Consider the following 20,226-nt stretch of genomic DNA (forward strand, 5'->3'; position numbering starts at 1 on the left):
TTGCTCAAGGATAGCACTCTACCACTTGAGCCACAGCACCACTCTGGCCTTTTCTATATATGTGGTGCTGAGGAATCGAACCCAGGGCTTCATGTATACGAGGCAAGCACTCTACCACTAGGCCATCTTCCCAGCTCCTTTTTGTGCCTTTTGTACTGTTAGGCCCTCACATTATAGATGCATATAGTATATTTATATATTTACTATATATTTGTTTCTATTTATATATGTTTATATATTTATTATATTGTATATTTATTTTATGGGAAATATTTTAAGCAGGTAATTAGTGGTGGACTGTACAGCAGACTTGTTTCCATGGATCTGGGTGAGGCTGTCATTACTTTTACTTGTGAACCTGAGGGAGTCACTTCACCTATCTGACCTTGTAGTTACTATGGAAGACCACCTTTCTGCTCTTATATACACGGGCCATGACCCCTCCTGTCTGTGTATTCCTTGACTTCAGATCAGTTACTGCTTTGTAAATGATTACTGTTTTGTAATACTGATTGTATTTCCAGATTGCAATAATCTTTACATGAGAGAAAATATTCCCAAGTGCTTCTAGAGACCATACAACCCAAGTTTATACTCCTAGATGGGGAAACAAGACATGGATAGTCTCATTAGTATGTTTCCCAGCCATTGCTGAGCACAAGTCACTGGGCTTTTTAAAATTTACTGTATGCCAGTCATTAGCTGAGAACCCTGCCCAGCCTTTGGAGTCACCAGTAGATCTCCTGGGTGTGGTCCATTGGTCACCAAGTGTTTGGTGTCTCCCTCCTGCACAAACTCATCTCTTTTCCCACCCTCCTTCTTTGAAATATCCTGCAATATATTTGGGCTCAGAAAATGTCAAATAATATTTGCCAATAGATTTGAATATAAAAAATATTGCAACTATGTTATCCTATAGTGAACAAAAATAAATGATGCCTGCCAAACTTTGGTTAGTGCTGGGGACTTTGTGTCACTGTGTAACCCACATGATGGTGGCCTGTTGTCATCACCCAATAGGGACTCTCTGAGGAGGGCTTAAAGGTCAAGTTCCCCTGTGACCTCTTAAGGACTCTGGGGGGTTAGACTCTGTGGCCTAAGGTCTTAGAACAATTCCCAATCTTTTCCAGCATATAACTAGTATCTAAATGCAATATTAGCATGAAAGTACTATGAACATTGAGATGGTTTGAGATTCCAGGGCTTATTACCTGATTGAAAATAGTCTGGGCATGCTTGGGGTCTCGTATCATTTGAAGAAAGTGATGGGCACATGCCTAATACCAAGTTCGCCTGTAGTAATGTGCCCCATTGCTGATGCTGCCCAGTTCACTGAAGGAGAAATGGTGAGGCGCACTCAAAATTATTCATTGGGTCGCTGGTGCAGTCTGGATTTGAACCTGGTTGTTGTTGTCATTGTCGACTTACTCCTTCTTTCTTCTTTCCTTTCTTGCATTTTTTTTTTTACCACTCCTGGGCCTTGAACTCAGGGCCTGAGCACTGTCCCTGGCTTCTTTTTGCTCAAGGCTAGCACTCTGCCACTTGAGCCACAGCGCCACTTCTGGCCATTTTCTATATATGTGGTGCTGGGGAATCAAACCCAGGGCTTCATGTTTACAAGGCAAGCACTCTGGCCACCAGGCCATATTCCCAGCCCCACTTTCTTCTTCCTTTTCTTTCCCTCCCTCCTCTCTCCCTCCCACCTACCCTCCCTCCCTTCTCTTTCTCCTCCTCCTTCTTCTTTCTTCTTCCCCCTCCCCTGCCTCTCTTCCTCCTCTGCCTCCTTCTTTGTGCCAGTATTGAGGCTTGGAGTCAGGGCCTGAGCACTAAGTCCTTAACTTTTTTGCTCAAGCCTGGGGGTCTACCATTTGAGCCACAGCTCCACTTCCAGATTTTTGGTGGCTAATTGAAAATAAGAATCTCATGGGCTTTCTTGCCCGGGCTGGCTTCAAACTATGATCTTCAGATCTCAACCTCCTTTCTCTTTGGAGAGAAGACAGGATCTGAGATCAAAACTTGACCGCTTAGTTCTGTCTTTAGTAACTCCACATTCTCTTACTGTCAGTGCTAATACCAGTTATTTTTACTTATTGCTGTCAATCAGAACGGTGTTTAAAAGATCCCACACCCGGAGAGGCCAGGTACTCTGCCCCCATGGGCCACATGCACATCTTGTTCAAGGCACCGTGCCCTTGGCATTGCAGGCACCCTGTCTGTGTGGGCAGGACAGCACCTGGTCTGTATTGCTGCTGGGTGCTGAGGCTCACTGGTTTTTCTTTGTTTCTTTTATCTTCAGGTTGTACTTCCTGTCTTTCCATCCTTTCAATTTTAGACCTGGATTCAGTTCCAAGTATGGGGGCCACCAAATGAATGAGTCCTGAAACTTTCTACTCTGGTCTGTCAGAGTTGTTCTGCAAGGAAATCCAAATGGAGACAGTGACAGAAATGGAGTTTAAGGGTCATAGAAAAATTGGATTAGAAGCTAGAACTAGGAAACCAGAGAGAAGTAAATTGAACATGATGATTTAGTCACTGGGGGAATTTGAAAGAATTGGTCACCCAGTCATTCTGGAAGTGGCAGGTAAAGAACGTTTGAGTTTGCTTGGTCTTTTGGGGACAGCTTTCTTTTTTTTTTTAAGGCAGTTTTTGCATATTCGTTAGGGCTTTCAGGTGGAGGAGACTATGTCTAGAGTCTCCAAGTTTGGTTGGATCAAGGTTTAATGTGAAGTTGTGAGCATTCTCATATCAAATCAAGTTTAATGGGTACATGTACTCTGGAAGGGTGAAACTTGCTTATCTCTCACAGAGAAGGTTCGACTCTGTGCTAAATCAAAGATCTCAAACATGCCCTCTTCCTGAGCAGATCCTTAGGTCATCCTGCACAGGAGTGGACTCCATGATTCCATCGGTAGTCTTTTAACCTTCTTTCCTTCCTTCCTTCCTTCCTTCCTTCCTTCCTTCCTTCCTTCCTTCCTTCCTTCCTTCCTTCCTTCCTTCCTTCCTTCCTTCCTTCCTTCCTTCTCTCTCTACCTCCCACCCTTTCTTTTATTGTGCCATTCCTAGGGTTTTGAATTTAGGTCCTGGGCCCTGTCCTTGAGCTTCTTTTGCTTAAGGCTAGTGCCCTACCACTTGAGCCACAGCTCTAAGTCAGGCTTATTTTGGTCATTTATTGGAGATAAGAGTCTCACAGACTTTACTGTCCAGGCTGGCTTTGAGCCTCGTTCCTCAGATCTCAGCCTCCTGAGTAGCTAGCATTACAGTAATGGTGGGAATCATTGGTGCCTGGCTTTCTAATCTAGTTTCAGATGTAAACAAATTAATGTCAGCAATCAGTTATAATAAACCAAATGTACCCCCCAAAAAGCTATGTAGCTTTCCATTGTGCTACCCTGGGGTTAATGGGATTTGGGTTGGAAGTGCTGGGTAATGGTGTTTTTGCATTCTGATCATTGGAGTGTGCTATTTAACACATTGAGGAGAAGGACACACTTCCCCATCCTTGCTACATGGGCTGTTGCTAGGTGAGCAGGTGATGGTAGATTGGTGTGAACATCTCTTACCTGGTTCTTAGGAATCTTCTTAGCTCTCTCTGGGAGCTGGTGAAGGTAGAGGTGACCTTCATTCATATCATAGGGAAAGTTACCTGAGTTTTGATTGATTCTTCAGCTAATTGTTTCTGAAGATCCTTTGACAAGTAATCCAGAAGACGGTTACTTAATAGCATTTGTGGCATAGAAAGCTCAAGTTAAAAGGACTTTCAAAAGTCATCTTTTGTAGACCTGATGCATAAAACAGCAAGCTAATGCTAGAGTTAACACCTTTTAGGAAACCATGCATAAACAAACTTCTCTATTGTTTTTCCTTTCTGATTATGAATTTAAAGTGCAGAATTTCAGTCCTTTTTATCCATGTACCAGCATGTTATCGTTCTCTGCTTCTCTTCTTCCTTCTCTTCCTCTTGCTCTTAGGCCAAAGATCTGAACTGGGAGGAGGCTTCCTTGTGTTTGATAGGCAGATGCTGTACCACTTGAGCCATGGCCCCATTCCTTTTGTTTCTCGGTTGATTTTCAGGTAAGGGCTTGCACTTTTGCCTGGGCTGGCCACAGATGGGAATCCTTTGACTCTGGAGTGGGGTTAGAGGAGGGCATCACCTCACCCAACTTGTCTTTGCAATAAGATCCCCAGTTTGCTCAAACTGCAGTCCTATCTCCACCTCCCAGGTAGCTGGGATTACAGGCATGTACTGTCATGTTAGGCTTGTGTTTGTGATAGGGTCTCACTAATTTATTGCCTAGGCTGGCCTTAAACTGTGATCCTTGCTGTTTGCACCTCTAAGTAGCTGGAATTTCCAAAAGTGGTTTTCCACTGTGTTTATTTATCAGCAGTCACTGGTAATACAAAGACTCTTTAAAGGTGTCACAGGTTCTAGTGTTTCAAATATATTTTACAGAAATATTTTCATGCCAGGTGTCTGTGGCTCATGCCTGTAATCTTATGCGCCTGAGGTCAGAGGATGGTGGTTCAAATCCAATGTAGACAGGAAAGCCCTTAAGACTCTCATCTCCAATAAACTTGCGTCCCCCCAACCCTCCAGCTAGAAGTGGTGCTGTGCCTCTAGTGATAGAGTACTAGCCTTGAGCATAAAAGACCCGGGGTAGTGCCCAGATCCTGCGTTCCAACCCAGGGTCAGCCCTCTCTCCAAATCTTTTCATTTTTCTTAATATGTGATTATTTTTTTTTTTATAACATGGCTCATTTAGTATCATTCCTTGGTCTATACTGATTTTGAGAAATTAAGAACAAATTAATTATGCTCCCTCTACTGGTTACATTTTTGTGGTTCAGACATTGTACATTCATACATGACTTCATTGCTCTGGGGCTGGCGTGTAACTGGGCTCACTTTTAACTCCCTAGGCTCATGAGATGTATTAGGAACACAGTTCAAAGCTTTCTGGAGCTTGGGTTGAGATGCTGGGATAAGAATCTTCCTTGTTCCTAGACAACTAGCGCGTGTGAAGACTCTCTCAGCCATGAGGGCCCCCGCGCGCTCCCCGCCCCACCCGGCCTTTTCCTGTGTCAGGTCAGCCTTCTGCCTGGGTCTTTTGAAATCTGCCAGCCAGATTTAGCAGGTGTTCTGTGAGAGTTTTGTGCTCCCAGGTGCTCAGGCTGGAGCTCAAGGAGCCCCTCTGGGGTCTCTAGGTCAGACGTCGGGGACTCTGGAAGTGGGGAAGGAGGTAGGCACTCTGACTGCATGGCTTTGGGCTGATTTCAGAGGACCCACCCCCTGCTGTCCTCTGCCCTGCTTCTGAGCAATAACCACATCTATTCTGTCCCTCAAAGGAGAAATAAAGACACTAGCAAAAAGCAAAACAAGATATATGTATCTGTGGAATTGCAGAGACCAAAGGAACACTTCCTAGAATAAGGAATCGAATATTGGTTCCTGGAGGCTGGAAATGGAGGGGGTAGGAGAAGTGGAAGGGGGAGGGGGAAGGGACAGAGCAGAGGAATGGTAGAGGGCTGTCCCTGGCTACAGTTGTTGAATTCTATTGCCTCATAGAGTGACTTAGTCAATAACTGTGTAGACTTTAGGTAGGAGAGACTATTTTGAATATTTTTTCTAGGAAGAAAGAATTCATGAGGTAATGAAATGCCACAATGGTACTTTTTATAAGAAAGTACTTCTTATAAAAGATGAGACGAGAAAACCTTTGGTTAGCTCATCTTACCTCCTTAGGTCCTTGGCTCACATTCTTCTTCCTGTAAACACTGTATAATATTCTTATTCATGAGCACTAATGAGATTAAATTAAATGTCCTTCCTGCTCTAAGTGGAGCATTTCCAGCATATGCTCATGACTGTCAATATAGAAATGACCCATAGGGCCACCGTAGGTCCTCCTTTCTCTTTGTATCTTTCACATTTATCTTTGTCCTCTTTGTCCCCTCTCTCCTCTTTCCCACTGTGCTAGGTTTGGTTCTATAGCTGATAACTTTTTTTTTTTTTTCCTGGTGCTGGTACCAGGGCTTGAATTTAGGGCCTTGGTGCTGTCCCTTAGCTCTTTTGCTCAAGGTTAGCACTCTACCACTTCTGGTTTTTTGGTGGTTAATTGGAGATGAGAGTTTCATGGACTTTCCTGCCTGGGATGGCTTTGAATCACAATTCTCAGATCTCAGCCTCCTGAGTAGCTAGGATTACAGGTGTGAGCCACCAGTCAGTGGGTTTCTTATTACTGGCACTGTGGGAGGGAGGGATCCTCTTACAGTATGATCCTTCCCACATCTCTGATTTCTACCTCTAGATGTAACAACCAAAAATGTTACCAGATATTGTCAATGTTCTCTTGGGCAAAATCAATTGTGGCTAAGGACTACTCCTCTATGTAGCCACTCTTTATTCTGTATTTGTTTTTTGGATAAGTACTGGAACCCCCCTTTTTAAAAAAAATCACAACTGGTGTTTTTTCATTTGAAGCTTGCTTCCATTTCTAGCTTTTTAAAAAAAATTAATTGGAGGTGAGAGTCTCTTGAAATTTTCTGCCTGATTTGTACTGCCATCCTCAGATCTCAGCCTCTATGCAAATTATGAAGGACGTAAAGATGAGCTAGACCTCACCTTTTTCATGTGCACGTGTGTGTATGTGTGTACTTGAGTCAAGGGTGAGGGCATCATGGCTTTTACCACACTGATTATTTCAATGTTCCCTGGCTCTTAGCCTAAGTGGCTGGTGTTTGAGGCACGTGATGACTGCTTTCATGAATGTTGCGCTTTTATTTTTGTAGCCTCTGTCTTTGAGGAAAGCCCCTTGCAGTGTGGGTTAGTATCCTTATGAAATGATAATGATTTATTAATCCATCAATTTCATCCATGAATGCTTCAATCATTCCAGACACTGCTTCTCGCTTGTCTCTCCAGATTTACTGTCTTCTTCAATCGGGGTTTCTTTCAATCTTTTCCACCAGCCACCCCAGGCTTCATTGAACTGGTAGTCATTTCAAGTTTCACTGCATGAAACTTCTGTTTGGAAACCAAGGTCAAGGCCAGCAGAGGGAGACTCATTGGTGTGCATTGCATCTGCATATTTTCTTTACAATTTCTAGAAACTTGGATAGAAAACGTGCTCATGGGAAATGAAACATATGGCAGTTTTCTTTTTTGGAGGGGACAGGCTAAGGGGAAGTATTTTAAGGAGGAGTTTACACATAGCTTGATGCAAACTTGATGTATAGCTTGATGCTGCTAATTGAAAATTTTTATTATAGGGCTTGGCTGTTTATTTTACTGTTTTCAAAGATACTTCCATATAGCTGAGAAATTTTGTAATGGATTTTATTTATTTAATGATCTTTAAGTAGTTATACAAAGGGGGGGTTTCAACTTAACATGTCAGTTTATGAGTACAATGCATCTTGATCCATGTTACCCCATAGAAAAATAATCCTTGATAAGACTTTTCTGTCCCTTACATTTTAAAAACTGATGTTTAGAATTAGAGCTCCACTTGGTAAATATAGGTTCCTTTCTCTGTGAAGGGGTCTGCTCTTAAATCCTTAAAGAGAATCTGTTATTTAAAAAAAATCACCAATGAACAACAATCAGCAAACTCCAAATCCGACAGACAGACAGCAACTTGGGCGTAGGGCAGGACGATCAGGGTCCCCTATAAAATGGTTAAGACTTATTAGAAATAAACTTCCCCAGAGGATGCGAGACCAGGGTGCTGGGGCTTTGAATGACAGCAAACTGGATTCTTCGCACTGTGAATGCCAAAGGCGAGAAGTAAATTGGAGAAGGAGGCGGAGAGGAAGAAGGCGCGGGTGGGAGGAGGGGGGAGGAGTCTGGGGCCCTCTCCAACACACCCAAAAGCCCAGATTCCTCCTAGCACGAAACTTCACAAGTTACACCCACTCCCCTCGCCTGCAGGCAGCCGGGGAAGGCTGCCGTTTCCTCCTTTCTGTTACTGGAACCGAGGGATGGAAGGAGAGAGACAGTGCGCTTTGCGGTGCTGGGTTGAGCTTTAAAACCTGAAGTCGATTCTTCCACGGGTGGATCGCTTCTTCTGTGGTGGTCTGGGCCAGCAGCGGTGTGTGGCTCTGGATAAGGAAGGTGAGTCACGGACACGGAGGCACGGAAGCGCGGGGAGACCCGGAGCGCCCAGAGATCCCCTGCCCGGCGCTTTGGCGCGCCGGTCTCCACGCTGCGTCCCAGGCAGGGGTGCTGCTTGTGGCTGGCTGAGCTGCCTAGACTTCTGGCAGGCTGACTGTGTGTGTGACTTTAGGGTAAAGGGGCTTTGGCTTTGGAAGTGCTCTTGGAGATATCCCACTTGCCTTCTGGAAGCTTGAGGGGACACGGGGTCAGGATGGAGACCGCTGGATCAAGTAACTTAAGTCACCCACCTCTTCGATCCAAATGCGTTCTGCTTATAATCTGAATCATTGAATTGAAGCCCTTTTGTACAAAGATAATAATAATAGAAGAAAAAAACGGAAGTCACTCACCAAAGCTGTCTCCTGCCCCAGGCTCTCCTGCTGTGCCCTGGGCAATTTCAAGGCAATACTGGGTGGAAATGTTCCCTTATCACCTCCTGCAGAGACTTGAGATGGGATGGGGGAGGTTTATTGGGAAGGAATATTCTGGAGCTAAGGCTTGGGATGGGATGGATATCTCAATAGGAAATTCTGCTTTGAGGCCCAGGAAGTCTCCTTTTCTTACTCATTTTGTGTTAGATTAAACTTCTGGGGTTAGGGAGATGTTGTTTGTTTTTCTGGAGCTATGTGGTGTCTCTACACCCCCTCCCCACTTTAGCCTTAAGTGAATTTTGGGTAGGGTGTGGAGAGGAAGTTTGGGTGGAGGGCAGTACCGGCTTGGGAACATTGCATCTGAGGATGTCTCAGCAAAGTTCCAAGTTGCCTCTCCGAAGTTTCTCACCAGTGTTCTTTAGGTTTTCTTTCCAGAAGTCTGCCATGTGACAAGTTGGGGGTCTTTCTTCTATTGATGGAGGCTTGCGGTGCGGGGGGGGGGGGGGGGTCCTTGTGTACTTTATTTAAGATCCCATCAGCAGCTTAGTCATGGAGCCTGGAGTTTTGTTTTTTGCTTGTTTTCTTTTGTAAGCTAATCCTTCATGAAAAATTGGTAGAAAATCACCGAACTTTTAGGCCCAGAAAATGGAGGTGAGGATTCTGGTTCTTTCCTTGCAAGCATTTTTCTCCCAGAAATGAGGGTGTTAGTAGATGATGGTGATGGTGATGATGGTGGTGATGATGATGGGTGTGTGTGTGTACTTGGGCTTGAACTCAAGGCTTATTAAGCTCTCACTGGGCTTTTTTGTTCAGCCGTCACTCTAAAACCTCTACTTGTGTGCTTCTGTTACTTGGAGATAAGAGTCTCACAGATTTTCCTGCCCCAATTGGCCACTAGGGCCACTAGGCCCTAGGCCTAGGCCAGGCCACTAGGGCCTGGCTTAGTAGATGGTTTTTATCCCTCTGTTAGGGGCAGAGGAGTAGCAGCTGGCTTTCTCAGTTCACCTCCAACCTGTATGTTCCAGGTGGAGCTATCCTGCTGGAGCCACAGTTAGATTGCGGTAACCTTCCCACTTCCTTGAAGTTACAGATAAAACCTCCTTAACCAAACCGCTCCCAGGGAGGAACAACAGGCGGTATGTTGAGATGCAGGCCAGTCAGACCTGCCAGAGCTCCAAGTTCTTGTTGTTGGATGACTCCAAAGCGGAGCCAGCAAGTGTACCACGTTCAATGCTGACATGAGGTGTGTAGGCTATTCCCCCACTCCCAAGGATCCTAGAACAACTCACAGAACAGGAAAGGCCACCAATGTGGGTCCCATGATAGTGCCTGTGAAAATGACTAATGCAAGGATCTTTATGGACCCATAACCCTTAGCTGGAGAAAGGGGCTGCTTGAATCATGGACCAGAGGCCTATTATTGGGGACTGTTAGACGAGTTACCATGCCAGTGTCTAGAATTGGGCTGTGACTATGGAGGTAGAAGAAAAGCCCCAAACTCCATGTCATGATTGTCCTTTGGTCCCTCTTGTAGAGGAACCCCCCCCCCCCCCCCACTAAGTGATCTGATTTGGTTCTCATTGTTTGCATTTTTATTTTATATTTTTAACTTGAAAATTCAATTTGTGTAATGTATATACCATTGCTAAACTTTTTTCTTATAGTAAATTTTTTATCAGAATCTTCTCAGTTTACATTGTTTTAAATTTGTTGGTATAAAGTTGTACAGAATATCACCTCATAATATGGTTAGAGACTGTAGCATCTATAGGAGGATTTCCTTTCTCATTCCTGGCAGGGATTTTTTTTTTTTTTTTTTGAGCTGTCTGTCTGTCTGTGTTGCAGGGATTCAAACAGAGGGTCTTCGGTGTTCTAGGTCAAGTGCTGTACCACTGAGCTGTATTTTCCTGATCAGTCTTGCTAACGTGTTGCCAGTTTTGTTTGTGCTTTGGAAAAACCATCATTGGTGGTTGTTTTTATTTTACTCCAAGCACAAAGCCCACCTCTTTCCTTTCTTGAATTTCTGTATTTGACACATGAGATACTGTATTTGCTTCATGAGATACTGTCAAAAAAGGTTGGAGAAGAAGCTACTTTGTCCTTCTGCTGAATGAGGAAGACATTATGTACTTATCTTTGATGTAGATTGTGTTTTTCAGTTTCATTAAACATAAACATGTGTTGTGTACATCCTTCACATTGGGCCAAATAGTTCCAAGGTAGCTTTTGTATTCACTGGGGCACATCCTGAGAAATTGTTTTAGAAACATCTACCTCGATTATGCTTGAGACTTACTGGTAATCTAATGTGAATTGTAGGTGCATTCAACCTGCTTGACAGTACACATTTACTTTGTACAGAAGCAGAGCAAATTTGTTGTAATGACTAGCGAAGAACATTTCCTTTTGATTCATACTTAACGTATGAGTCTGAGGTCTGAGGCTTTTAAAGTTTTCTCTGGAGAACTTCCTTCTGGATCTGTGGCAGTGTCGTAAGAATACTAGAGTTGAATTTCACCTCTGTTCTTTTTGCTCTGTGGACTCCTGATAGTTGCTTAACTTCTCTGGAACTTACAGTTCCCCAACTATGATTTGGAAATAATGAAAGCTGCTCATGTGTGCTGTTGTGAGCTTTTACCATGAATGTAGGATATCTGACACAAGGTTTTCACTTAGTAAATTATAATGCAGTCAGTGTTTTCTGTCTTCTGTCCTTGTCATATCTCCAACCTTACCATCTCTCTTTGAGCCTTGCAGAAAGGTGAAAATTTGCTGCAAATACAATTTTATTATGGATTTTCATTATGGATTACTGGGATTCCAGTAATCCATTACTGGGGTTACTGGTGACTTTTTTAGTATTTTTGTACTTGTTTTTTAGTTTATTGGTAGCAAGTGGTGGTGTATTTCCCCTTCTCCATTTAATTCTTACCTTCTTAAGATGGTGGTAGAGATGATGATTTTTAAGTTAATTTTATCTCCTGTTCTTTCCCCTCCCCTCCTCTTTCACTTCCTTTTGTCTCTCTTCTTATCTTTTTTTTCCCTCTCCTTTCTTGGTAGAAATGAAATGAGTTCAGTTAGCTGAGACTGGGAAAGCATCCATCATTGGGTCATGGTGCAGGCAAAGTAGAACAACAAAATCACAGGGCCTAGGAGATTGGTTAATATTCCTGCACAAAGACACACAGAGCATTGAAGTGCTCCCAACTCAGAGCCATCATTTATTCATACGTACTTGTTTATTCACCTGGTATTAGGAAAGGCTGACCTGGAGATAGGAAGAGATTTGAGTTGGGAGGAGACTGTTTACAGTTCAATGCCAAAGTCATTCCCTGCTCTGCCCAAGAAGAGAGTCTTGCTGTATGTTTTGGGTCATGAATTGGCCTCGAGTATGGAGTTTCTTTCATGGAAGGGAGATTGATGGGCTGTCCTTGGTCCAGCTTGCCCACTGTGCCCGGCTGGTGGTGCTGTTTGATTCTAGCTGATTTGGTCTCTGAGGGTGAACACCAGGAGGCGTGAGGTGTCGTTTTCATAAGTATTTTGCAATAGCACCTGGCCAAGTGTTGGAAAACAAGCATTAGTGTGACCTGAATTTGGTGAAACCTCTGGGGAAGAGATCACCAGTTTGGAAATACTTGTTTAGTGGTTCAGTATATGTTTGTGAGATTTTTCTTTTGTCCCACTCATTCAGTACCTTCATGTTTCCATACGTTAGGAGATAAGGGTGGGAAAGAATGGTGACTACCAATGTGCTTTTTACAAAACCCTACTGGAATAAGGGCCTATCAAAGCATCTACAATATGTGATGTACTTTTTCCTGTGTTATCTTATGGATGTTTCTGAAATACACAAAGCATGAGCATGAACCTATTATTGCTTATGTCTGCCCTTATAGGTAGAATCATCGTGGACCAAGGTTTACCCTTCTCGACCCAAAAGTGAAGAGGAGGAAGAACTTGGATCCCATGTGGTATGATGCACTGAACCCCAGCCCTTCTTCTAACACCTGAGCAGCTCCTGCAAATGGCACCATTGGAAACCATGACCCAGGCTCTTCTGTTCAGGATGGAGTGAGTATGCTGTGATCACTTGACCTTTCTTGTTTGTTTGTTTTCTTGTCAGTTGTGGGGCTTGAACCCAGGGTCTGAGTGATATCTCTGAGCTTTTTCACTCAAGGCTAGTGCTCTACCACTTTGAGCTTCCAGTTTCTGGTGGTTAATTAGAGATAAGAATCTCATGGGTTTTTTTTTTTTTTTTTTGTCTGGGCTGCCTTTGAACCACGCTCCTCAGATTGCAGCCTCCTGAGTAGCTGGGATTACAGTTGTGAGCCATAGGCACTAGACCTTTTCAAGTCATATTGGCTCTAATCTACCCATTTTGGGAGTCGATGGAAGTTCATTATAGGTGACTGTTGTTATGGTGGGAAGAAGGTGGCTGAATCCTGGGAACTTTCTGATTCTTTCCAGCCCATCCTTATTAGCTTGTTGCTGTGCTAGTATTGTTTTGGAGATTTCAGAGGCTGGTTTTTTGCCTTTGTCTTTCTGACTTCTCTTGTGCCTACCTCCAAGCTACCTGGGAAGAGAAAGGAGGAGTTGATTTGACTATAATAGGGCAGACTTGGTTTTAGAATTTTTTTTTGAGACTTTTATGAAAAGGAGTGAACTTTTACCTAGTCAGCAAAGGGGGCTGGGAGAAAGTGGATATTTCAAGAGAGCTTTATTGCTGAGGTTTAACTAGACATCTTCAATATGTGATGGGCCTGGGATTTCCCCTAGGAAGGACCACAGATAATGAAAAGATGTGTGTGCTCGGTCACTTAGAGGAAAAGAGCCTGCAAAGATACCTTCCCCACCTCCTTGGAAGTCCAGCAGAAAGGGAGGAGAGCCTTCTCTCTCGCTTCTGCAAGTGAGGAAGGTGGCCTCACCCCCTCACAGGGGGAAGAATGATTTGAATCAAGAGGCCTTTCTAGCCAACTTTGCCTTCTTCCCCTGAACACACCCACCAAAACTTTACTGATGGTACAAAGAATGTGTTGTGTACTCTGTGTGTGTATGTGTACATGTGTTTGTACCTGCCAAAACTGGGACTCGAACTCAAGGCTTTCTGCTCTCACTTGAATTTTTCACTCACGGCTGGCACTCTACCACTTGAGCCAGACCTCCACTTCTGGCTTTTTGCTGGTTGATTGGAGATGAGAGCCTCATGGACTTTTTTGCATGGGTTGGCTTTGAACTAGGATTACAGGCGTGAGCCAAAGGTATCCCGCTATGATACACTGTTTAACATTGAGTTGGTATGAATAAAACACCAGGTGAATTTTGAACAAAATAGTCAGAATCACAGAGGCTTCCACAGGCCTGGCCCAGGTCACTTCTAAAGTTTCCCACCAGCATTCCACCCTGTTGTGGGGCCTGCTGCAACTTGTCTGTCCTGTCTTGCCTGTTTCTCCTCCCTGCCAGACTCCAGAGCCCCAGCCCTGGGCACTCCCCTGTGATGATTGGGGAGGAGGGTCCGGAGGGAACTCTCTTCTTCAAGGTTTCCATCACATCAGCTGATCAGAATCGAGAATCAGGATGTTCCCTTTTCGGGAGGTGGAAATAATCATGAAAGCAGTCAACCCTTTCTAGCACATACTGTCCATGTTCTGTCCTTATCTTTTGAATCTCCTTGTCCTTCCATGCAAATTCACTCCTGGGGAGAGCTGGTACCTCAACCCCTCTGTTAGAGGCCTGGCTCAGGGGTAGGTTGCTCCTTTTTTTTTGTTTTGTTTTGTTTTGTTTGCTTTTTGTTTTCTTTTTGCCAGTCCTGGGCCTTGGACTCAGGCCCTGAGCACTGTCCCTGGCTTCTTTTTGCTCAAGACTAAAACTCTGCCACTTGAGCCACAGCGCCACTTCTAGCCATTTTCTATATATGTGGTGCTGAGGAATCGAACCCAGGGCTTCATGTATAGAGGCAAGCACGCTTGCCACTAGGCCGTATTCCCAGCCTAGGTTGCTCCTTTTTGACAAAGTTCCTGGGAATCCCTGAGTGTTGAGGCCTTCTGGAATAGGGTCAGCTTTGAGAAAGTATGCTTGTTTCTTGACAACTCTCAGGTTTTTATCTGCCCTGTCTCCAGAGAGCACTTCCTTCTCTCCATTATCCACTCACTAAGTTGTTGTTTTCCTGGAAACATTTTCTAAATAGGTAAGGTAGACTTGGCTTGTCTGTGGTTTATGTAACTCATCCATAGCAACGAGTGGGAAGGATGAGGATTTGAACATAGGTAGCAGAGTCTGCCCTGTCACTCCACTGGGGTGCCTCATAGAGTTCTGCCCTAGCCAGGCTGGCCTTTCCTCTAAATTTGCCTCCCTGTGGATTCTAGTGACTTCCTTGGATGGAGTATAAGCGAATGTTTGTTTAAGAAGAGCCTTGCAGAATGACCCCTGGTCCTGTCTTAGGGCACATGAGATGCCCAGAGAATTGCAATTCTCCAGCTCTCTGCCAAGTCCCACTAGGCCTCCTCCTTGCTCCCTTCCTGCTCCATCCCAGCCACTGTCCTTTTTACCCCTAGGACCACGTCATCTGTCACAAGTCATTTTTCAGGAGCCCCTTTCCCCCAGTTGCAAATCTCTGAGAACTGCCATCTGCCCTGCACCACAGAGCAAACATTTAGGGATTCTTTTGGAATCAACTCAGATCTAGTCAGAGCTGTCCAGAGAAATGTCAAGTTTGTTTCCGGGTTCTTTGAACAAAGGGAAATATTGAAGTTAAAGAGCTAAATTAGAAAAGCAAGCGAGAGAGGCAAGTCTGCAAATTGTGAACCCATTTTGGTTTGAGCCATGTGGCTTTTCACCCGACAGTTGCTGGAGCTGAATCATACCAGGAATGTATCATCTCTTGGCTTCAGATACAGTGGCCAGCCATCTACACCCGCCTCCTCCCCTAGGAACCCCAGCAGATTTATTTGATGAGTAACTTGTCAAGCATCTCTCCCCCTCCCCCATTTGAAAGTTGTCAAAGAGAGCTCTCAGCAGAGTTGGGGTGCTCAGTTCTAGTTGATGCTTAGATACTGATCATGGCAATCTGTCTCTTACATCCTTTGCTTCCTGAATATGCCCTCCATTGTAAGGTTGTGAAGAGTGAGCCTGGAAGTAGGGCTGCAAAAGAAAAGAGACTCCATATTTTGAAGATCTACTGTGTGCCTAGCATTCTATGCGTTTTCTCTTAAGAGAACACAGTGCCCCTTGGTAGAGGGAAAAAATTGTTCCAACACCTTTCTTGGATCTCAAAATATACACATGCTCAGATCCTTTAAAAATGCTGTAGTATTCACACATAAGCTACATAAATCCTCCCATATGCTTCAAATCATCTCAAAATTACTTATTGTATCTAGTGTGCATGTGTATGCATGCATGTGGTGTGTGTGTGTGTGTGTGTGTGTGTGTGTGTGTGTGTCTGTCTGTCTGTCTGTCTGTCTGTCTGTGTAGTCAAGAGTCTTGCTGGGTTGCCAAGACTTGGCCTGAAACTTATTAGGTAGCCCAGGCTGGCCTCAAATTTGTGACCATCGTGCCTCAGCTTTCTGAGTGTTGGGGTTACAGGAATGTGTCACTATGCTAGGATATACCTGGTACAATGTAAATGCTATGAAACTAATTGTTATTTATAAAAATGGCAGAGAAAAGACTGTATGTGTTCAGTACAGATGCAGCATTGTTTTTTGTTTTGTTTGTTTCTGAATATTTTCAGCCTACTGTTGGCTGGATGTATGGACAGAGAATTCTAGTCTGTATTTGACCAAACCATTTACCTCTCTGTCATGTGTGTATTTGGCTTTCTAAGTCCAGTTGATGGAACCCAAGTGTTTGGCTTAGAATCACAGCACTGTGGTCCTGTCTCTGAATTGGGACTGAACTTTATTCGAGTTCCCAAGTCTGCTGACTTTCAGTTCTGGATATAAACAGATGTTAGATAATGATGTCTAATGATCATATTAACTCTAGAATTCACAGGCTCTTGACTTCATTTCTGATCTACACTTTCCTGTGTTGGCAAATTTCTCATAGTACTTGATTCTGCTAACGTTACCATTGCCCCAAATTCCCTGTTTAGGTGTCACAACTTTGAGGGAGAGTATCAGTAGCATTAGAAAAACTGCCACGCTAGGGATCTTATTTAATTTTAGATGTCCATGCATAGGTGAGATGTATTGAGTTGGTTGTTAGACCATCCTTAGGAAAGCTGAGGAGTTTTTGTTCTTTCTAAGGAGCAGCAAGAGCATCCAAATGGACCGAGGACTTTCTTTAGTTGTCATGTCCCATGACACAAATGGCCTGGGACATTGGTGTTTGGGGTTTGATGCCACAGTGCTCCCTTGAGCCTTTCCCTGGCCTGTCCCTCTCCCGTTCATGTTGCATAAACATTGGTGTGACAGAGCAGATGGCCATCCTGGGGGCTCCTTTGATGTCACATTTGGTTGCCTGGGTGGGGGGTAGAGTGGCTGCAGCCAGCCTCCATGGGAGGAAGAAGGACTGCCTGGGAAATACCTACTTGACATGGGTAAACAAAAGCTTAACTCCGGAAAAGCCGGGTTCCCTGGTACAGACACAGGCCAGGCAGTCAGAGCCCGATTTACATAAGTGTGTTTAGTTTGGGAAGGAGCCAGTCCGCACAGACCTTTCTCTCTGCTTCTAATTGACACTCTGCAGTGTTTGGTTTTCTTTTGGGAATGTGAATGAATGGTGGTAGTGGTGGTGGTGGAGTGTGTGTGTTTGTGTGTGTGTGTGTGTGTTTGTAGTGATGGGATTATATAGATCATTACTGGGACTTGAACTCAGAACCTGGGTGCTGTCCCTTAGCTTTTTTTGCTTAAGTCTTTACCACTTGAGCCACAGGTGCATTTCCTGCTATTTTGGTGGTTAACTTGGAGAGAAGAATCTCATGGACTTTCATGCCCCTGGCTTCTAACCTTGATCCTCAGATCTCATCTCAGCCTCTCGGATAGCTAGGCTTACAGGCTCATGCGCGTTACTCGTACCCAACTCAGATCATTATTTTGAGAAGTGGGAAAAAAATCCCTTCATAGGCTGGGGCCAGCTTTCCTGGAGACTCAGGTGGAAGGATCTAGAATCCCTGGAGAGAAAAGGGCAGTCAGTGGGCATCCTTATCAGCGGAGTTCTCAGCTGTTCACCTGGCATTGATCTGTGTAATAAGGACTGAAGGCTTTGAAGACAAAAGGAAGTGAGATAATGAATAGTGCCCAGACAGGGAGAGCATGTGTCATCAGATTCTTTAGGAAAGAAATAGCAAGGGCTAACATGTCCAGGAGCATCCAAGTTTTTTGTTTTTTGTTGGTTTTTGCTTTGGGGATGCACTAGAGGAGATAGCTGAAGCCACTAACATACAAACCAAGCATGGAGTGCAATCAAAGAGGACAAGCTAATAGCCACAAATCCCGTGAGAGTTTTCGTGAGTCTACCCTGGAGGTAATAACTGTAGCTATTTGTTTTTCTAATGTATTTACAGAGTCTCAACTGGCTAAATGAGGGTAATATATTCAGGTTGAGTGACATTTAGTTACTGTACTTCATTTTAATAGTTTTTGGGAGTGTTGAAGAATTCTCTAGTTCATCGTTTCAATAAATCCTGAGGGGAATATTATGTAAATATTTTGGGGGGGGGTGCTTTGGAGATTTGATGGGGCCTCCTCCAGGAGCATAGAAGGCAAGCAATGATATGGCCAGAGTAAGGTAATAGGGACCCAAAGGGGGGTAGAAATTAGACATCTCATCACTTCAAAGTGTCATGACATTTGCTAATGAACTTCTTAAGAAAGGGGAAATTATTAATGATGTCTTATTTCTACTGGCTACACAGAACTTATTTTCTGCCTGTCATGATCTATAACACAATAATCTATTGAGTGAGTGTCATTCCTGTTTTACAGTTGAGGACACTGAGGCAGAGAGTCATACTGGTGACACAAGTGCCCCTGGTCTTGGTGGTTCTTAGTAGCTGGCTTTCCTATGCAGAGCGCTCAGCACATCTGTGGTACTGTCATCTGTAGAGCTATGAAGGTTTGACTTAGGATTTTTGGTTTTACAATGGTGCAAAAGGGATACACATTCCATAGAAATGGCACGGGGAATTTTGCATCTGGATTCTTACCTGTGTTGTGGCACTGTAGGATCGCAGGAGGTTGCGGGGTGGTGGTCACAGTTCATAGTCAACTGTACAGTCACAGGGGAAAGAGTCACCACTCTGCTACATACCGTGTGGGTAAGGCGCAGTGTTCAGTTGGCTGTGCATATTTAATGCATAGTTGACATATGGCATTTTTAACTTACGATGAGGTGTTTAATCAGGAAGTGGTTCCATAAGTCAAATATTTGTTTCTTAGTAAGAATTGGGGCAAGCAAGCAAAGTGGATGTTTAGTCAGAGGATTTCTGCTTTATTTTTTTCTCAGTATTTCCAGCAATCTACTTTGTGTGAGAGTACTTGGGACAACTGGGTCCTGAAAAGAGCTGAGCAACAGACTTGTTTAGGACGTAGAGGGGGTGTTTGTTTTAGTGGTCAACAGAAGTGTGAATGTGAATGAAGGCGTTTCAGTCATGCTTGCAGCATTGTCTTCTGAATGGTTCCAGTGTCGTCCCATTCAGAGCAGAGCAACCTTTTCTCTTTTGAGAATATTTTTCTTCTACTAGGATGGCCAGAGGTTTCTCTCAGCATGGTATACAAGGCTTATAATATGGACAGTATTGTTAAGATGTGTGTGTGTGTGTGTGTGTGTGTGTGTGTGTGTGTGTGTGTGTTGATATTGATTGGGATTTGAACTCAGGGCCTAGACGCTATCCCTGACCATTTTTTTCTTTTGCTGAAGGCTAGCACTCTACTATTGGCATAGCTCCACTTCTGGCTTTTTGGTACTTAATTGGAAATAAGATTCTTACAGACTCACCTCTCTGGATGGCTTTCAACCATGATCCTCAGATCTCAGCCTTCTGAGTTGCTAGGACTACAGGCCTGGGACACTGGTGCTTGGCTCTAAGATGCAAGTTTTAGCTTGATATTATGTATACTTTTTTTTTTTTTGCTGGAGGGGCAGTACTTAGGATTAAACTCAAGGAAGCCTGCTTGCTAGGCAAGCACTCTGCCAGTTTGCCTTTCAGTCTTGGGTTTTTGTCTGAGCTAACCTTGAACTGTGATCCTCCTATCTTTCTCTCTAAGGAGCTGCAATTAGACATTATACTATCACATCCGGCCCTTGCACCTCATTTATTTACTTGTTTTAGACTCATTTTCAGTGGCTGGAGTGTGTGTGTGTGTGTGTGTGTGTGTGTACATACACATGTATAGTGTTGTATTTTGAAATGCTTTATATTTGGGTCTGTTCTCTGGTTTTATGTGGGATGACAGTGGAAATGAAAGAGAACTTAGGAGCCAGGTGCTGGTGGCTCATGTCTGTAAATCCTAGCTGAGTGAAATCTGAAGATCACTGTTTGAAGCCAGCCCAGGCAGGAAAATCTATGAGATTTTTTTCTCCAATGAACCACCAGAAAACTGGAAGTGGTGCTGTGGCTCCAATAGTAGAGCACTAGCCTTGAGTGAAAGAGCTCAGGGAGACAGCACCCAGGCCCTGAGTTCCAGCCCCAGGACTAACAAAAAAAGAAAAGAAAAGGTAGGGTCTGGAAGTAATTTTCAGCAGTTAGAAAATTAAACAAAA

At 44.0% G+C, this 20,226-nt stretch overlaps 1 protein-coding gene across 3 annotated transcripts in view; it reads left to right on the plus strand.

Moving 5' to 3' along the window:
• The window catches only part of Tiam1 (TIAM Rac1 associated GEF 1), a 264,074-nt gene that overhangs the window by 75,508 nt on the left and 168,340 nt on the right, over positions 1–20,226 (plus strand). The window contains exons 1-2 of one of the 3 annotated variants that reach the window (XM_048346331.1): positions 7,947–8,110; positions 12,420–12,594. The gene's annotated coding sequence lies outside the window, so the exon portion shown is untranslated. Of the gene's footprint in view, positions 1–7,946; positions 8,111–12,419; positions 12,595–20,226 lie in introns of those variants that run through there. The other 2 variants (XM_048346333.1, XM_048346332.1) reach the window with 2 other exon arrangements.

Source organism: Perognathus longimembris, chromosome 5, assembly GCF_023159225.1.
Source record: "Perognathus longimembris pacificus isolate PPM17 chromosome 5, ASM2315922v1, whole genome shotgun sequence".
Lineage (NCBI taxonomy): Eukaryota > Metazoa > Chordata > Mammalia > Rodentia > Heteromyidae > Perognathus > Perognathus longimembris.